The 19,446-nt window shown below is 35.8% G+C and overlaps 1 pseudogene; it reads left to right on the top strand.

Moving 5' to 3' along the window:
* The first annotated feature begins 17,988 nt into the window (after positions 1-17,988).
* On the top strand, positions 17,989-18,844 carry LOC107742488 (ribonuclease-like 3; annotated as a pseudogene).
* The last annotated feature ends 602 nt before the right edge of the window (positions 18,845-19,446 follow it).

The raw sequence follows: 19,446 nt of genomic DNA, 5'->3' as shown, positions 1-19,446 counted from the left end.
TTTTTTATGTTAATATATGATACTTCCTTGCAAATGCAAAAGGATGATAAAGACCTACACACATGAGCATACATAGTTGATACCCTAAGGCCTTGATTTATTAAGGTCCTAAATATAGGGTATGTGCATGTGCAATTTAACAAATTGAGTGCATTTTGTGGACATGCAAATAAACTGGCCGTTAGACACACCTGTATTCAAAGCCGGATTTTGCATATGGTAATGCCATGCAGCTCAATTCAATTTATATTATTTATTTCTACAAAATAATTGATCAGAAACAATAATTGATCAGAATACCCATATTCAACATTTCTACAACATTTACCTGAATTCACAGATGCAGTATTATTTACATATTTAAGCACATTACACCACCAAGCACATTATACCAAAAAGAAATCTAGTGTGCATTAGATAAAACCTGAGAGAACCCCTTTGGCCCACAGAGACAGCAGATCAATACCTGCTTTTCAGTCGTATTAATTTAAACATGCAGCTATCATTTCTAAAATGACTTAAAATGTTGATAATAGCTTTGTGAATGTAATTTAATCTATTTGCACTACATGAAAGCACGCCCCAAATTACATATTCACTAAGGGAAATACGTAAAAACAGCAGTGCAACTGCGATCCTCAGTAGACGTTAGTGAATCAGCTATATTTTTTTGCACATGCCATCAAGTTTGCATGTGTTTTCATACACTTAAATTTTTATCAGGGCTTCAGGGCCTTTGCATACTCTGAGATGTCACTAGACAACCTACTTTGTCAAAGTCTGTGTTTAATTTAAAATCGTACCTTCGTAATGTATGTACTGCTACCTTTTTGAACCACATTTGTATCATTTGCATTGTATTTGAGAATATTATCAGTCAGAAATTACATTATATTTCACAATGTGAAATAATCTGACAAATATGCCACTGTTTTCTACAGACTGAATATCCAGATGGCTTACACTTTGTTTCATTACATTGGAAAAGGGTAAATGTGCATAGCTTTTCACCCCTGATTAAAAAGAACATTTAAGAGATTTATGAAAAACTTGGCATTGCCAGAAAGTTATAATACGCTTGCAGCTGGCTGTCACTGTCTGACTGTGCAATCTCATTTGAGTTCATTTCAGCACAATAGCCACATTTTCAGTCTTTTCTTGAACTCTTAATCTTTCCGTTTTAATAATGCACTAACCTTAGCAATCACTGCTAACAAAGGAGCATAAGACAGAATTTTAATATGAAACGCCTATCTTTATTTTCATGATTTTTTTTTATATCTATGTTTTCCACTCTCAATAAGCCCGTCTCTCTGTCCCTCAGAAATCAGGTGAGTTCAAATCTGTCTTTTAGAAATGCTTTTCCATTTTACTGTCCCCTAACAGAAGAACGCAATGTCAAATCATAGAGATGCTCGTTAATTTAAAGAGCATTTATAATACAAAAACTTCAACATTTTCATCACATTCCTATTTTCTTCTCAATAACAGCTATGAAAGACTTTTAAAATTGATAATTATCTGGCCCTCTGTAATCAAAAACAAGAAAAAAAAACAAGCATGAGTAAAAAAAAACATTCAGCTTGGATTATAATATCCTTGAACAGCATATTAATGAATTCATGCTGAATCTCTGGTAGCCTACCTGTTTTTTTATAGCTATTCTATAGATCAGTGTTTCCCAACCGGGGTGCCGCCTGTCGAGAACAGGGGTGCCGTGTAAAAAATCCTTTTTTAATATTTTTAAATTGCTAAAATGTTCAAAAAAGCAGCTATTATATAATATCCATTTCTGATGTCGCCAATAATTAGAGATGCACTGAAATTCCGGCTGCCGAAAATTAGTTCACCGTTCAGGATTCACTTTCACGTGGTGTGACGCTCTGTGTATTATCCCGCTCTATGCGTGTGTGTGCTCCGCTCAGTCGCTCACGGCCCTGAGTGCTCCACTCATATACCATTTATGCTCATCGGAACAGCAAAGTCCACTCAAAAATTAGTTTCAAAGTATCATATCGAAGTTAGAAATTCAAATATTGTGACAAAATTAATTTTGTAGGGTGCCACAAATTTGTTAAAATTTCCAAAGGGTGCCACGACTAAAGAAAGGTTGGGAAACACTGCTATAGATCACTGAAATGTATTATCTCAATGATGAAGATGTTGGTATGGTAAAAACTTAAATAAAATGCACTTGAGGCCATTGAGAAGCTCAAAACTTTGACCTTGTAAAGTTGTTTGAGTCTTTTCATACAAACAAGCAATCTTCTGAATAAGTTCTCATGTATGTTTTTCAGCTGTTGAAATAGGATTAATGAATTAGGACTTGACATTTACTGCCCACAGTTGAAGAACTTAGGTTTTAGATCCTACTATACTGTGTTTAGTGTGAGTCAATGAATGCTAATCAGAATCTTTCATTTGGCTGCTATTTGTCTTAATTTTGTATCGCTTTCACCGGAGGCATGTTTTCCTGTTCACTGTGTTGGTCGCAGTTTTAGTGCAGATTTAATGAATTTGAATTATTATTTGAATTATGAGTCACGATCAGCTTGAAGTCAATACTATGGCCTATTGTCCTTGAGGGATTTAATGAGTTCTGGCTTCTACAGTATGTTTCCTTTGATACTGGACTCTCTCTCTCTTCTCATAGCTAGGCCAAATTTAAATAAAAAACCACAAGTCTGATGGAGGCCAAGAATCTCTTTTTTTTTTCAGGAACTGACCCAATTGCACAGGAAGAACTTATTTTGGTTCACTGTCTTTGATTTGGCAGTCTCTGGTGGTTTTTATGCAAACACTGAGCGTATGGTGCCAGGGGACATCAGAGGTCCATACAAACCACCTGCGATTGGCAGCTCACTGAAACCATAAATAAATAAGACTAAGAAGAAACGCTAGGAAAAACAAGAGGTTTGGACTCACCCTGTCCACACATGAGTGAGAAAAGGACTGACGCTGAATGAAAGAGTGACAGGGGAAGAGTGCAAAGAGATGAGAGATTGAGCGTGCTACCTCTTTGGGTTTCTCCAGTGCTCCTGGGGAATGGCGGTGGAGAGAGAAAAGAAGAACACATCACATCAATAGCTCTGTCTGTCCGAGAACTTTCTTTAAGGCAGATCTAAGTGGGCCAACTTTTGTCTCCAGTTGTCTGTCCCAGCAGTGAGGTGTCTAACGGAACCGAGAGTCACGCTGGTCCTATAAACATGAATCAGCAGTTTGTGTGCTACAGCACAATGGCACTAATATATGTCTCACGTTTTGTTTTGTTTTTTTCCCCTGTACCTGCATTCTTGCTTCAAGGCTATTTCTGGCTTTAGAAACAATACGAGTGAGAAGATAAACACATTCACACATTGCAGATAAATCATATGCACTACTAAACACGGGAATTTCAATGCATACTTCTCAGAGTGGGTAATCTTTCATAAAGACAGCATTTCACAAACTCTCTCTTTCACACGCATACACAAACCCATATGCAGAGACCACCACTGCTGTAGCTTATGATGAATGACCTTTTTTTCATAGTTCTGCACTGATTTTTTGTGAAAATCTCTACAGGATAGATCTAAATATAGGAGTGGAGAGTACTGCACTCTTATTGGTTTCTGATAGATAGATAGATAGATAGATAGATAGATAGATAGATAGAATTTGCTACTTGTTATAACAATAATAGTTACAAAATCCAACACTGGATGCGGTAATACAGACAAAATCTGTTTTTTTCTTTTTTATTATTATTGTTTATTATTTTCTCTTTTAATTTAGCCTTTTCTATGTCAATATGTGCAGTAAATGATATGTTAATCAGTAGGTGAGGCTTAATATTCAGGAGAGGGAGTGGTTATATGGAGTGGTTGATATGTTTGTGCAGCATTTGAACAATGAAATCAAATAGCATATCATGTTTTCATTTTTTAAAATTGCCAGGTTTTAAGAATACAGCTGCTATATTCAGAACGCCATGACTGACCAACCAGGATCTAGTTTTCTAGAGAGCTGTCTAATATGTATAGAACTTGGATCTTTCTGTGTGTGCAGATTCAGTGCGCAACTAATGAGTAACTGCAATAGGCAGTTCAAGAAAAAGAAGACCTGATCCCGAAAGAGGCTCATCTGGAGGTCATCCACATTTCAGTAAGCTTTGATCCCCCAGCCACAGGAAGATTTTTGACCTCCTGGTCGCGAGCCAGAAGAGGGAGCAAATTGAATCGGACACGGGCTTGTCAGAGAAGAGAAAATAAGACGCAAGGATTACGGGGAGCCACTGAATAGCTTCGGACAGAGAGTTGGGAATTAAAGGTTAGATAACAATGGGTTATTGGGTGTTATCGGCATGTGAGTGGCATGTCGATTCACAGGCATTCCAGCAGGATGCCAGCCCTTGTCACTCACATTGAGAGCTCAGTGCAATCACAGGAGTAGAGTAAAACAACTTCAGTCACACTCCATTCTCTTTCGCTTTGACTCACTTCCGCCCAGGGTTCACCGGGGTCAATCCACTGTTGTAATACCTCTCTCTTTTTTCATCCCTGCCACAGATAACTGCTGAGCTGCGGTGCACAGAGGTGTGGAGATGTTCTCACATCTCTTTGATAAAGGGTAGCGCAGAACATTTAGCACGGTAGAGCTACACGCAGCTCCAGATAGCACACTGTTGCCTGAGGAGGAATCAGTCAAAGGGGCTACTGAAAGATCCTTACATCTCGATTGATAGGGAATGATGGAACGTGATGTTTTTCCAAAGTGCTCATCACCAGACTTGCATTGGATTCTATTTGCTAGTTCCATGCAGAAAAGAAAAGAATGAAAAATCACGAACTCACACATTTTGCCAGTACTATTCAGGGGTTCAAAGGTGCAGAAAATAACAGGTTTTAATCAGATCTACTCAGCTGTCATTAAGAGTAGCCTTTAAGAGTGCTTGAACAGGTTTTTGAGGCAAAAAAGCGTACTTGTGTGGTGCGACATTACTGTCAGATCCAATATAGTCGGCACAACATCGTCTTTTAGTTTCAATCTTTCTGAAAATCCTGCTTCGAATTGTACCTTGTTTGTAAATGAATCCTCTGTAAAATGAAGTGAACAAAGGACCAAGTTCTTACTGACGTGGCACCAACACAGCGTCTTGTCTTTGGAGGCATCTTTATCATTTGGTTTCTGCGTGGACCTGCGTTTTCCTCTCTCGTTATTTACCTACTACATGTGCGAATCGGTGGGCGGGGCTAAACAGACAGTGATGTAAAAGCAGGCGTTGATCATCTTCTGCGGAGGCGGTGTTTAGCCACACTATTAAGTCGCTTTGGCAGATTGGCTTCAATATAAGCTGTTTTTAGACTAACGAGAAAGTTTTGAGTTCTGAAACTTACAGGATGTTTTTATAGTACAATGACCTCTTATATGTCAAAAGATCAAGGGAATTTTGATTTCTCAGTTCTCATGACCCCTTTAAATTTAGTTATAGTTTGAAATTGTTTACAGTTACTATACTCATTTATAATTTTGTAAGTATATTTTTATTATGTATTTATGTATTATTTTTAATGTATATTTTCCCTATTTTATTTTATTTTCGTGGCACTGTACAAACACAGCAATTATAAGTTTTACCTTTACGGGCAATATAAAAAGTCCACAGTTGACCCATGTCATCCATAGCTTCCAGAACAACTGAATGTGTCTTTTTATATTTTACCAACCATCATATAGCAGCAAAGCAAATCATAAGGAAAATTAAAAGCAGGCAGAAAAGGACAGAGTGTAATCTAACCAGACCCAAACTGCTGTCCTCTCCTTTCATCCACTGTCTTTCAACTGGACCACGGAGGCCATCCAATCCCCGGCCACAGCAAATTAAGGCAACCACTGGGGTGACCACAGGCCCAAGCATTGTTTCCAAGGAATAGATGTGGAGTTCTTCCATAGCAGGCTAATGAGTAGACAAGGGGGTATGTCTCAGGGAGATGGTTTATTTTATTTTAAGTCATGTTTTTTTCTCACAATAGGATAGGAATTGGCCAGTCAGCCTTTTTGTTGCAAAAAAAAAAAAAAGCGTTAGTATTTCTGTCGTTTTCCAATATCTATTTTTTTATATTGAGAAAAGTATTTTATTTTATTTTATTTTATTTTATTAACATGTGGGTTTACCATCTGAGTGGCCACGTTGTCACTCTTGGTGAGTGACACTTAAAGAGATATACTAGTTATAGTCAGAATTTTTAAAAAATGGATGAGAAAGGTAACACATGGAGCAAAAGACAAACCTGACCCAACAGCTCGTACAGGGATGAAAAAGAAAGAGGGATATATGCAGAAATCTTTCCAGACACATTTCCTCTAAGCTCCATTGTAAGAAACGCTGTTCTTTTCTCGGAAACGTGTGCAAAGCTACTGTATTTCTAAAGAGAGAGGGGGGAAATTGCATAAAGAATGAGGGGAAGAGAAAAAAGCATGAGAGATGTATTTGTGTCTGCTATATAAAATATGAAGATCAAAAAGCCTAATCATACATTATGCAAAATACATTAAAAAAAGAGTATTGTGAAAACTCATATTGCTTTTGGGAGGGACAGAAGAGGATATGGAGTCTCATTGCCAACTTCCAGTGACTTAATATAAATGTTGCAAAGACAGAATTATGGAAAATCATGTTCTGCATGGCATTTGATGACCATTTTGAAGGTTGATGAGCTCCTAATAACATTTTCAAAGTCACACGTCTTTCCAAGCTTATTGTATCTTCCTGACTTCCTTTGCAACAGTGCCTCTCAGTGCCTTTCACCTTCATCTATACGGTCAGCCTTACATTGCTGGTATAATCTCTAAGGAATGCGACTGTAATGGCATGAGCAATCACATACATTATGGATGCACTGTAAAGCTGTTCCTCCACTGAGTCTGTCAGTTTAGATGACAAATGTGGCACAATCCATCACGTGCCAGACTTTTCTTTCTCATAGGTTGTGCTTGGCTGCCATCAAGTGGTCTGTTAGGTCTCTGCTTGTGTCATTTTGCCTCATTAAAATCATAACATGTGCATCTAAATATGTGGGTTTGTTTTCGATGAGCTATTTGACACGATTAGTCACTTAGCTATCCCCTCTAACCCTCCTCCTTTGTTTTTTCCTGTCTCTTCCATCAACCTGCAAAAACATTCATTCGTCTTTCAAGCCTTGGCCCTCAAAGCTAACGTCTCGTTCGGGCACCACTCCATCTTTCCCTTTGTAAAACAGCTACATCAGGGTTGGATTCAGGCTACCTCATCAGTTTGTTTTGTGTGTGTGTGTGTGTGTGTGTGTGTGTGTTGTTTCTCACCGTAATGAATCACGCTAAACTCATAACTGTCAGAGTAGTCAGAGAAACTCATAAAATGGTAATCTTATCTCTAGGAATATGGAGAACTGATGAATGTGAGTCGCAGGGTGCCGCTTCGAGAGTTATTTTATCTCCTCTACATGCAAATACAGATTTGCTGGGGGGAAAATTCCTGAAATGTATGTTTGGATACCTGTCAACATTATTTTAGTAATGAAATTAAATGTATGACTTAAAGCAAAGGTCTTCTACAAGAGGTCCATGGCGGTACTGCTGGTCTGCCAATTATTGTTCTCAAACTAATTATTGTCACAAAAAAATGTAAATATGTGTTAAACAAAAACAATGTTATGTTCAACCAAAGCTAAAGTTAAGAAACTTGAGTTCAACTAAATATTTACTTGTTCCTCCCACTGTCCCACATAAAAATGCATTAAATAAAATTTAAATGCACAAGTAAGATTATATATATATATATATATATATATATATATATATATATATATATATATATATATATATATATATATATATATATATATATATATATATATATATATATATATATATATATATATATATATATATATATATATATATATATATTAAAATCGATAACAATTATTTCATTTTTATTGTTTAATTTTTGTTTTGTAATAATTCTTGTAATAATAATTCACAATATTTCTGTTTTTACTGTATTTTTGGTTAAATAAATGCAGACTTGGTGAGCATAAGAGACTTATTTTAAAAATATTTGTAAAAATCTTTTGAACGATAATGTATGTCTCTGTACATCAGTATTCATTATTGTAATGGCTTTTTACCCTGAGTATCATATAAAACTTTGTAAACAGTATACTAATAACATGTTATTTTAAGCCAGATTTTAGGTTTTAGACCATCTCTCTATCCGCTAAGAAGTCCTTGTCCACAAAAATGTTGAAGAGTCCTGTTTTAAAGTACAATAAATGACTGAAATAATGAATCTTTATGAGTTGATCTATAAACGAGTGTAAAATGAGTGTTGTTTAATTGGTTTTGCTTCATAATATAGATGAACATCACTGTATGAGTCCAGAACAGAGAGTTTGTATAGTGTATTTAAGATACACTGTGCATCAAAGCAAGAACACCTTACCCTGGTCATTGCTTGTTGAAATGACAATGTGACTCATGGATCAGATGACTACAGCCCACAGCTGCCCACACTGTCTCTCTTTTAGCTGTCTGGTTGTCTCGTCTCTCCTGTGCCACTTGTCATGAATTGGTCTGGAGAACAGCTGAGCCTTCAGACACTGGACATATAACAAGAAGCAAAGAAAATTAAGCATTCAAGTGACAGAAACCGGACCACTCAAGCAACAAAACCAAAAGCAGATGTCATGTTCAAAATACAGCTCTATTTCTGTCAGCGCTGGAAGCTGTTGTTGATGTTCGTTTTTTTTTTTTTTCATTTTTGGCTCTCAATCAAATCTGAAAACATAATGTGAAAGAGATCTGCAAAAATGGATTAGGGTTTTTTTTTGTTTGCTTTGGGTTCTTTTTTTTTTTTCCTTGTCTGAATTTTTCCAGCTGGGGACTCTTAAGAGATCTCTCATGAATGCCGAATAGATTGGCGCTCCTTGGAAAAGTGGTGTGCTTGTAAACAGATGCAGCACTTATGAGGCCTGGGCCAGGAAAGCGTAAATCGAGAAGTAACATGTCATTATGCAAAAGACGTCTCCTTAGGCTTTGAGCCTCCCCTCTCCTCTGGCTGCCAGCCGCTTAGTATCTGCTCTTTGTGTCTCTAGCTTTCTCTCTCCCTCTATCTCTTTCTCTTAGCTCAGTGTCTTAAGTTCAGGGATGTTAGCTTCAGCTGTGTCCTCTTAATGTTGTTGGCTGCGCTTTATTTAGAGAAGCGGATGCCTTTCATCTCACCCACTCAAAAATGCCCTTTTGGCTGAGAGGCGAATATAAAACGTATCAAAAGCATATCAATTAAATATTTTTTTTTATACATTCACAACTCAAAGGCCATATTATGCCTAAATAAAAATGATCTGTACAGCGAATGTTAACCTAAGCAGATGTAAGAAAATGGTAGTCAATAGAACACCTGATGTGGAAATATTTACTGCCCTCTAGTTGCTGTAGAATGTATAGTCATAGAGCAAAGAGCCTGATTCACTGCCAGTAAATAATGCCCCTTGTAGTTTTTCTTTTTATGTGGTATTTGTATTTTTACATTATAGGCAGAGTACAACAGGTATAAAATCTCCCCTTAAAGGGGTCCTATTATGCTTTTTCACTTTTCAGCACACACTGGCCCAGCTAACCAATCACAGCACATTTCGTATTTCAGAAGGCGGGCCTTCATTTGATACAGGAACTATTCGAGCCGTTCATGCCAGACTGGGGAGAGAGGTGTTGTAATAATGTAAAATATGTGAAAAATAATGTGTTTCGATCAACCTAGTATGAGAGTCTGTTCTAGTACAGCCCTAAAACAAAATCAAGACTTTGTAAAAGAGCATAATAGGACCCCTTTAAAAAACTGACTTTTAATTTTACTGTATATTGGTAAACAACATATACTTTCCTTTAACTGTCACTCATTTGGCAGTTACTAAAATCTGATCTGAAAATCATAAGCATGTCTTTTGGAGAAATTTGGAGAAATTTAACATTACATCACTTGCTCACCAATGGACCAATGGATTTTTAGACTGGAGTTGTGTGGTTTACTTGTGGACTATTGGGATGTTTTTATCAGCTGTTTGAACCATTGATCTATAATAGAGAACTGGATTGCTCATGATCTCATAAAAGTGAAGCCGCCACACCGCCATATTGGTATTCCCTAGTATTCCCATACATTCTATAGAAAATCATACGATTTTAATGAGAAAACATCACCTAACGAGTCAGCGTTTTTATATCTGAAGCATCCCTGTGCATTATTACAACACAAACCTCCTGAGCATGTAAATGGTTATTTGTTTAATGTCATGAATTTCCCCTGCGTATTAAAAAGTTACGTGTCCTATACATTACCATAGCGAATATCAGATGCATATGCATATGCATTTCAAATGACAAAGTGCTCATGAAATCTGAATAAAGATTTATGCTTTGTATTTATGCGTTATTTCGCCTTGCATGGTCATATATATAGATCAGTGGTTTGAACAATAATCTGACAGCACCCATTCACTGCAGAGGATCCATTGGTGATGTAATGCACAATTTCTTCAAATCTGGCCTGAGGCCTGAGTAAATTTTCAGCAATTTTTCATTTTTGGGTGAACTATTCCTTTTATGACTAAGACGCCCTTTAAATAGTTATTTGCTGTGATCCAATTTAATTGCCATGCTTTTTAATATATACAAAAAATTAAAACCTTATGTAACTGATATTTCAATCTGAGCATCTTTTGTTTTCAGCCTTGACTTGGTGAAGCTTTTTAGTTCCTCTGAAAGCTGTTGCATTACAAAACGTATTCTGTAAATAGAATACCATTTTATTTCCTTTTCAATTTTAATGTCCACAAATAAGGTAGAAAACAATTGCTACTTTGGAACAGAGGAAAAAGTTTGAACATATTAAAATGCTTGCTATTGTAACAATTATCTCAAAGAGCCAAGGTGTTTAGGATTACAGAATTACTTGCCAATGACTCCTCTGTTAGGCTGTAGTAAGAACTAAACAGACCTTGTGCAAACATTGCAATGCATTATTGATGTGTACATTACAGAACACACTGCAAGGGCTTAAGGCTTGTGGGAATAGTGTGGCCAAGCAAACAAATACTCATACAATAGCTGCATATATTTTCTCTCTTTTTTTTTTTCTCCAAAACAAAATCAAGACTTTGTAAAAGAGCATAATAGGACCCCTTTAAAAAACTGACTTTTAATTTTACTGTATATTGGTAAACAACATATACTTTCCTTTAACTGTCACTCATTTGGCAGTTACTAAAATCTGATCTGAAAATCATAAGCATGTCTTTTGGAGAAATTTGGAGAAATTTAACATTACATCACTTGCTCACCAATGGACCAATGGATTTTTAGACTGGAGTTGTGTGGTTTACTTGTGGACTATTGGGATGTTTTTATCAGCTGTTTGAACCATTGATCTATAATAGAGAACTGGATTGCTCATGATCTCATAAAAGTGAAGCCGCCACACCGCCATATTGGTATTCCCTAGTATTCCCATACATTCTATAGAAAATCATACGATTTTAATGAGAAAACATCACCTAACGAGTCAGCGTTTTTATATCTGAAGCATCCCTGTGCATTATTACAACACAAACCTCCTGAGCATGTAAATGGTTATTTGTTTAATGTCATGAATTTCCCCTGCGTATTAAAAAGTTACGTGTCCTATACATTACCATAGCGAATATCAGATGCATATGCATATGCATTTCAAATGACAAAGTGCTCATGAAATCTGAATAAAGATTTATGCTTTGTATTTATGCGTTATTTCGCCTTGCATGGTCATATATATAGATCAGTGGTTTGAACAATAATCTGACAGCACCCATTCACTGCAGAGGATCCATTGGTGATGTAATGCACAATTTCTTCAAATCTGGCCTGAGGCCTGAGTAAATTTTCAGCAATTTTTCATTTTTGGGTGAACTATTCCTTTTATGACTAAGACGCCCTTTAAATAGTTATTTGCTGTGATCCAATTTAATTGCCATGCTTTTTAATATATACAAAAAATTAAAACCTTATGTAACTGATATTTCAATCTGAGCATCTTTTGTTTTCAGCCTTGACTTGGTGAAGCTTTTTAGTTCCTCTGAAAGCTGTTGCATTACAAAACGTATTCTGTAAATAGAATACCATTTTATTTCCTTTTCAATTTTAATGTCCACAAATAAGGTAGAAAACAATTGCTACTTTGGAACAGAGGAAAAAGTTTGAACATATTAAAATGCTTGCTATTGTAACAATTATCTCAAAGAGCCAAGGTGTTTAGGATTACAGAATTACTTGCCAATGACTCCTCTGTTAGGCTGTAGTAAGAACTAAACAGACCTTGTGCAAACATTGCAATGCATTATTGATGTGTACATTACAGAACACACTGCAAGGGCTTAAGGCTTGTGGGAATAGTGTGGCCAAGCAAACAAATACTCATACAATAGCTGCATATATTTCCCTCTTTTTTTTTTTCTCCGTTTTTTTTTTTTTTTTGTCCCTCCACAGGGACCAAATGCCCCGTTGTTGGTGGGACTATTCAAGCCACAAAGACTAAAGGAGTTTAAAGGGAGTGCAAATAAAAACAAAAAAAAGGTCAGGTTGCAGCAAAAGATCCACTCAGCTAAGAAAGGCATCAAGATTTTACTCCCTCTCAAAGACACCTGCTGGCAAAAACCAAGCACAGAGTAGCTTTAAACTCTAAAACAAGGAAAATAGGTAAGATCATTGACTGAACCCACCTTGGCCACTACCTCTTCACCAAACTCACCAAGAAGACCATAAGCATGTTACTGCTCTATAGTTGTTAAAAATGTCAGTGTTTTGTGACATTTGGAACAAATGGAGCTGTCTTTAATAAGGTGGGTACTTTAGCCTTAAATAAGTTATTAATAGTACACCGATGTTTATCCAAGTAGAACCATTGCGAGTGTCATATTGTCCAATAAACAATCAGTTTATATATAGAGTAACTTACATTTTAAAGACAATATTCACATACTTTGTCTGATTTTGTCCAACCAACAGATAAATTCCAAGTCACAGAATAATTAAAGGGGTCATATGATGCGATTAAAATTTTTCCTTTCTCTTTGGAGTGTTACAAGCTCTTGGTGCATAAAGAAGATCTGTAGGGTTGCAAAGACTAAAGTCTCAAATCCAAAGTTTATGTCTCGTCGCTCCGGCCTGACACGGCATCACAGTATGGTGAGGGGCGTAACATTTCCGTCTCACGCTTGAGGTATTCGGCCAATCACAACGCACTGGATAGCTGGCCAATCAGAGCACACCTCGCTTTTCAGACCGATGAGCTTTGTAAAAATTGACGCGTTTCAGAAAGGCGGGGTATAGAGGAGAAACAATAATGTACAGTATGTGGAAAATAATGTGTTTTTTTAACCTTAAACCTAGGGGTGTGACGAGACACTTATCCCACAAGACAAGACGAGACACGAGACTGGGTTCACGAGAACGAGACGAGATGAGATTTTTAGACTTTTTTAAAGAAATCCTCAATGATGAAATATATAGGGAATATATAGTCTTTTATTCAACTGAAAAACAAAATGCAAAAAATGTAGGTGCATTTTTAAATCAACTTGTACTTTATCAAATTAAACTTCTATTTTAATGAATTATATGCAGCAATAAACAACATGTAAACTAGAGCTGCACGATTCTGGATAAATTAAGAATCATGTTTTTTTATATATAAATTGGAGATCACGATTCTCTCACGATTCTGAAGAAAAAAGGATTAGAAAACTAAACAAAATAATGTAATTTACTAGTGGTTCTGACAAAATGTTCATTGCTTTAAGTCTTTTAAAAATATATATATTAATTTGAACAAAATTAAAAAAATAAAAAATCAATGGAGTCTCAATTCATAAAGACCTGTTTCACAATTGGAATCTCCTGAATGAATGATTCAATGACAAATACTTTTTTTTAAACGGCCAGTTGTCGCCACCTCCTGGCGGAAGCGGATAAGCGTTACAGTATACCAGTGTTAAGATGCTTTCGTTTTGATCGCTACTGTAGAGAATAAGTGTTTATACCCAAACTATAAACTTTTATCCCAGTACTTATGCTATTTAAATGTCTATAAGACAGAAATAATGATGTGTGGTTGAAAAGACTGTTTGTGCTCTTTCTGGATCAGCAGCAGCATGAATGATTCATTAACATGGTCAGCGACAAAACGCGCTTCTCACGCTCTACTGATGCTCGCGATGTGAAACAGTCGTAATAGACATAGCTGGATCTTTGTCATTCAGGAATAAGATCGCGTGGGTCACGTGTTTGAATCGAGACCGCGATCTTTAACCGATTAATCATGCAGCTCTAATGTAGACACAGCAAATTGTTTTGCGAGGATATCATCACGTTCTCGCGAGACCAGTCGGATCTCGGGAGACACATCGGATCTCGCGAGATCTCGTGCCACGAGTAGTATCCCTACCACCACTAGATAAAATAAAATAAATCATAAAAAACCTTTAAACGATTAATCGTGCAGCTGTAATGTAAACACTGCAAATTGTTTTGCGAGGATATCATCACGTTCTCGCGAGACCAGTCGGATCTCGCGAGATCTCGTGCCACGAGTAGTATCCCTACCACCACTAGATAAAATAAAATAAATCATAAAAAATAAAGTAATAATAAGATTAAACTAAACAAATAAAAAGATAGAAATAAACAAAGCATTTGATAAATAAATAAATACATAAATAAATAAATAATACATCTAAAGGTACAGTATTGCAGTGAATAGAAAAAAAAACATAATGTAACAAAAGAAACTAAATATTTTCCACATTTATAATATTAATTTTTCAGAGTATAAATTAGGTCTTTATACATAAAATATGTGACTTTTATGTCTTGGAATGGGGTTCCGAGGGGATGAGGATGATATTTGGGGTCTAAAATATTGAAAAGCTTTGTCCTAGACCAACTGTAATAATATTTGCGAGGATATCATCACGTTCTCGCGAGACCAGTCGGATCTCGCGAGATCTCGTGCCACGAGTAGTATCCCTACCACCACTAGATAAAATAAAATAAATCATAAAAAACAAAGTAATAATAAGATTAAACTAAACAAATAAAAAGATAGAAATAAACAAAGCATTTGATAAATAAATAAATAAATACATAAATAAATAAATAAATAATACATCTAAAGGTACAGTATTGCAGTGAATAGAAAAAAAAACATAATGTAACAAAAGAAACTAAATATTTTCCACATTTATAATATTAAGTTTTCAGAGTATAAATTAGGTCTTTATACATAAAATATGTGACTTTTATGTCTTGGAATGGGGTTCAGAGGGGATGAGGATGATATTTGGGGTCTAAAATATTGAAAAGCTTTGTCCTAGACCAACTGTAATAATATTTTATTTTTAGGTTGACTGGTTTGCTTTATTCTATGATATTTCTTATCTATGATATTTCTAAATAGTATGCAATAACAATGGCACTCTCACTTTCAAGAAACCAGTAATCCTAAATTTGTGTGATGATCTTTCTGAAGGGCTGATGTCATTCAAATTACAGGGCAAACCTCCCGTCACAGAGCGGAAAGCAGAGGGATTGAATCTCATCTTGTGCTTCATTTTGTTTGTCACAGAGGATTCTGAATAATGTGTCTCAACCCGTCCGCCTTACTGTGTCACCGGGCCAAAATCCCACAGCTGCCACTCCTCATCGTCTCCTCTCGTTCTCATCAAATGGAACTCATCTCAGCATCCAGAACCAGACATCACTGGCTTTCATTTATAATTGGTTTTAAGCAGTTGGTCAAATGAAGTGAGAGGTTACATTTCAACGGGCTGACTGGATGTCTTGTGAGATGGGGAAAAGGGTCTTGTCTGAGCATGCAGATTGATGCTATACATTTACATGATGTTCACAGATGCAGATGCAGTAATGGCGTAATCACTTTTCGCTGACTTGAGCTGTGGATTGAAGTGTTCACACAGGCACGAGAAATGTGTTCCTGTTTCTCAAGATGATTATTTGAGCGGTGTTCCAATCATGTTTCTCAATCTGTAAATACATTTGGTGCGAGACATAATTTGGTCCCAGACAGGAGCATCTCATCATACTTTTAAAAAAAAGGCAAGTGGAGGCAAGTAGGTTATTATATGAAGTACTTAAAAAATAAAAATAAAATAAAATAAAACTTTAAAATATCAATGAGTTAATGTATGAATAAGTATGCCTGTCTATATATATATATATATATATATAATTTTTTATTTTTTTTTTGCATTCAGGAACTCAATTACCATTTTCATTACTGAACCAAATTCTGCCTTTTCTTTAAAATGTATGGATGTATTTATACTTTTCTTTGACAAATCTACATTTAAGAATGGTACATGACATATATGGATTTCTGAGAAAGCCTTCTAAATGTGTACTATCAAAGATTTAAAAAAAAGGTCAGAATGTAATTTTCTCCCAGGTTAATTTATTTTCCTGTACTCATTCCAGTGCAAATAAATAAATAAATACATAAATAAAATGGGATAAGAAGAACAAAGAACTAAGTATGTCGGAGGATGATAGATGAAAATCTGGCAAAATCCTGTTCATTCTTTGATAGCATTAATCTTCAAAGGTGTTACTACATTTGCTTATATTGCCAGTGTTGTTATTGATGTTATGAGGTGACCTCTCCTCAGGCTGTGTTCAGTTTTCTGTGTCTCTCCACATTTGTAGCAGGCAGTTTTATCAGAGGCCCAGTTAGGTGCTTCATGTCTGAGATAAGTTGCTCAAACCCTGAGCCAATTTATGAAAAATTCCCAGTTACAGCCCTCTATGGTTTTCATCATACTCTAGATTTTAGGGGATCGTAATTGTCGAAAGGATTGAAATGATTTGATTGGAGGATTAGAGGACGGTGTCAGTCAGCTGCTTGAACTGAATAATTTATGTGCACAATGGATTACTTTTTTTTTTATGTGTACTACAAACGTGCCTTTTAATCAAATCATAATCGAGTAAGATTTTCCTGAAATATCAGATATTGAAATTAGAACTTCCTGGTATCTGTATATATATATATACGTAACTATGTGCTTATAGATAGGCTAGTTTCTGGTGGTCATCTCAAGCATCTGACTGATGTCTTCTCCTTTTCTGTGCTAGTTAATGTACATTAAAATGGTATTTTGGAGGGACTCGAACTTGGGTCGTTTGAAGCACCATTGCATTATATGTCTAAGCATATGCACTTTGACAACCAGAACAAACAACCTCAATGATGGTATACTGGTGCAGAAGAGTAACTGAAAATAAGCAAACTGGATCTGAAAAGTTTTATCTCCGCTCTCTTTGAGATTTTTGTTTCTTTGCATATAGATGAATTTGACATTTTGATTAGGAATCACATTTTAAATCCTTACAATCATTGTCAGGGAAAGGCTATAGAGTCACTTGTTTATTTTGAAGCCGTGCCATCGACAGATACCTGGCATTGCAAATATTTAAACCTATGATGTCTGGACTCTGCACCCCTGAACACCACATATACTAAAATAAGCCTTGGAAAACAGACTTCAGATGCCCAACAATGTGAGACTTTTCATGTTTTAATGAATAATTCTCTGTTTGTACACTGGTATTTCTTCCTTTTAAGTTGCTAATATCAAAAGAGGTGGCCTATCAATAATGTTCAAAACACTGAATGAATGGGTTAATTATGAATTAACATTAACTTAGATCAATAAATGTCGTACATATAAATACTAGATTAGCCTATTGTATTTTATGTCCTTTTGTAAAGCTTGCAATGTGTTTGGCCATGAAGCATAAGCAACATAAAATACATTATACACCCACTGTGTAATACTGCAAAAATCAAAGAGACGTTTTTATTGATTTCTTCTAGTTTGAGTACTTGTTAAACATTAACTGTTAATCAGGTTACATGTTTAGGTCTTTGTGGGGTTTATGATAAAAAAAACAGCAGCATTACTAACAGCAATAAAGTCTCAACTGCAGCTGGTTAGTAATATTACAGCAGAGTTTTTAGAACCTTTTTCATGTGCTATTGTTTTCACGATTTGTTAGTTACCTGCTTTTGATTCTCTTACAGCTTATAGACAGAAGAAGACAGCTGGTGGAACAAAATATTGCTTTGTCAAGAAGAGCAAGGTATGTCGTCAAAATGATTTTCTTCATTAATCTCCAAAAAACAACAACACTTTTTTTATGGTTTATGTTTTGCTGACCAGGTCATGGGGATTCATCACACCGTGATTCTGCTACTGGTCCTGTGTGCCTCACTGTCGACTTATGGTCAAACAGAAGAAGTAAAGCAGCTTAATAAGAAATTATAAGAATTTCATTCGTTATAAGAAATTCATCAGGCAGCATGAGTTTGGAGCCATGAATGTGCAGAGATGTGACAGTGAGATCTGTACATCACGGGATCCCAAAATGACAACAGCTGCAAAGAAGTCCACACCTTCACTAGCAAATAACAACCAAGTTAAAGCAGTTTGTACTGGAGGAGGTACTCGGCTCCCAGAAAACAGAGACTTGTATATGAGCAACAAGCCATTTCCTGTATGTATACATTAATCAGAGGGGAGAGACACCCCGAATATGAATACAGAGGACACAAGTACACTCGAAAGATTGTTGTAGGGTGTGCAGGCGATTGGCCAACGCATTATGAAGAAGGCGTCATTGTATAGATGTCAAGTTGAACATACGCCTCTTCCTATTAATTTATGGTCACGTTATTAATTGTTAATTTTTAACAATGTTTTTTATTTTTACTGTTAATTAATTATTAATTAATCATGTCAATAAATAGCTAAATAAACTCACAATCAGATCATTCTTAGATATTAATGTTGCAGTACACTCTAAAAAATGCTGGGTTAAATACAACCCAGTGCTGGGTAAAATAGGGACAAACCCAGCAATTGGGTTGTTTAACCCAACCTTCTGGGTAGCAACCCAACCGCTGGGTCAAAACAACCCAATTGCTGGGTTTGTCCCTATTTTACCCAGCACTGGGTTGTATTTAACCCAGCATTTTTTAGAGTGTAGCTTACATTGAGCAGTACTGTATATGAACTAGGCTAAATAAATTTTGTTTAAAAAAAACATATTTAGACATAATTTTTTGAATTTATGTTTCATTTGTTATAGTAAAACACAACTTTTAACTAATTTTATATTCTGAGAAGCATATGCAGTAATAACATTGGTTTGTTGTTTTTTCCCCTTTTGTCAAACAGCACAAATTGTCATTTTATGAATGAAATTAAATTAAATTAAATGTTTTCTTTGAAGTTAACAGTTTATTCTTTAACTGAAGTAAACATTTTTGTTATCTGGCTGTAAAAAAAAAAAAAAAAGATCTCTACTAGCCATACCTTT

The sequence above is a fragment of the Sinocyclocheilus rhinocerous genome, unplaced genomic scaffold (assembly GCF_001515625.1).
Source record: "Sinocyclocheilus rhinocerous isolate Xijiao unplaced genomic scaffold, SAMN03320098_v1.1 scaffold1579, whole genome shotgun sequence".
Taxonomy (NCBI): domain Eukaryota; kingdom Metazoa; phylum Chordata; class Actinopteri; order Cypriniformes; family Cyprinidae; genus Sinocyclocheilus; species Sinocyclocheilus rhinocerous.
Note: the sequence above shows the minus strand (reverse complement) of the source record. Positions and strands in the feature narration are given on the sequence as shown.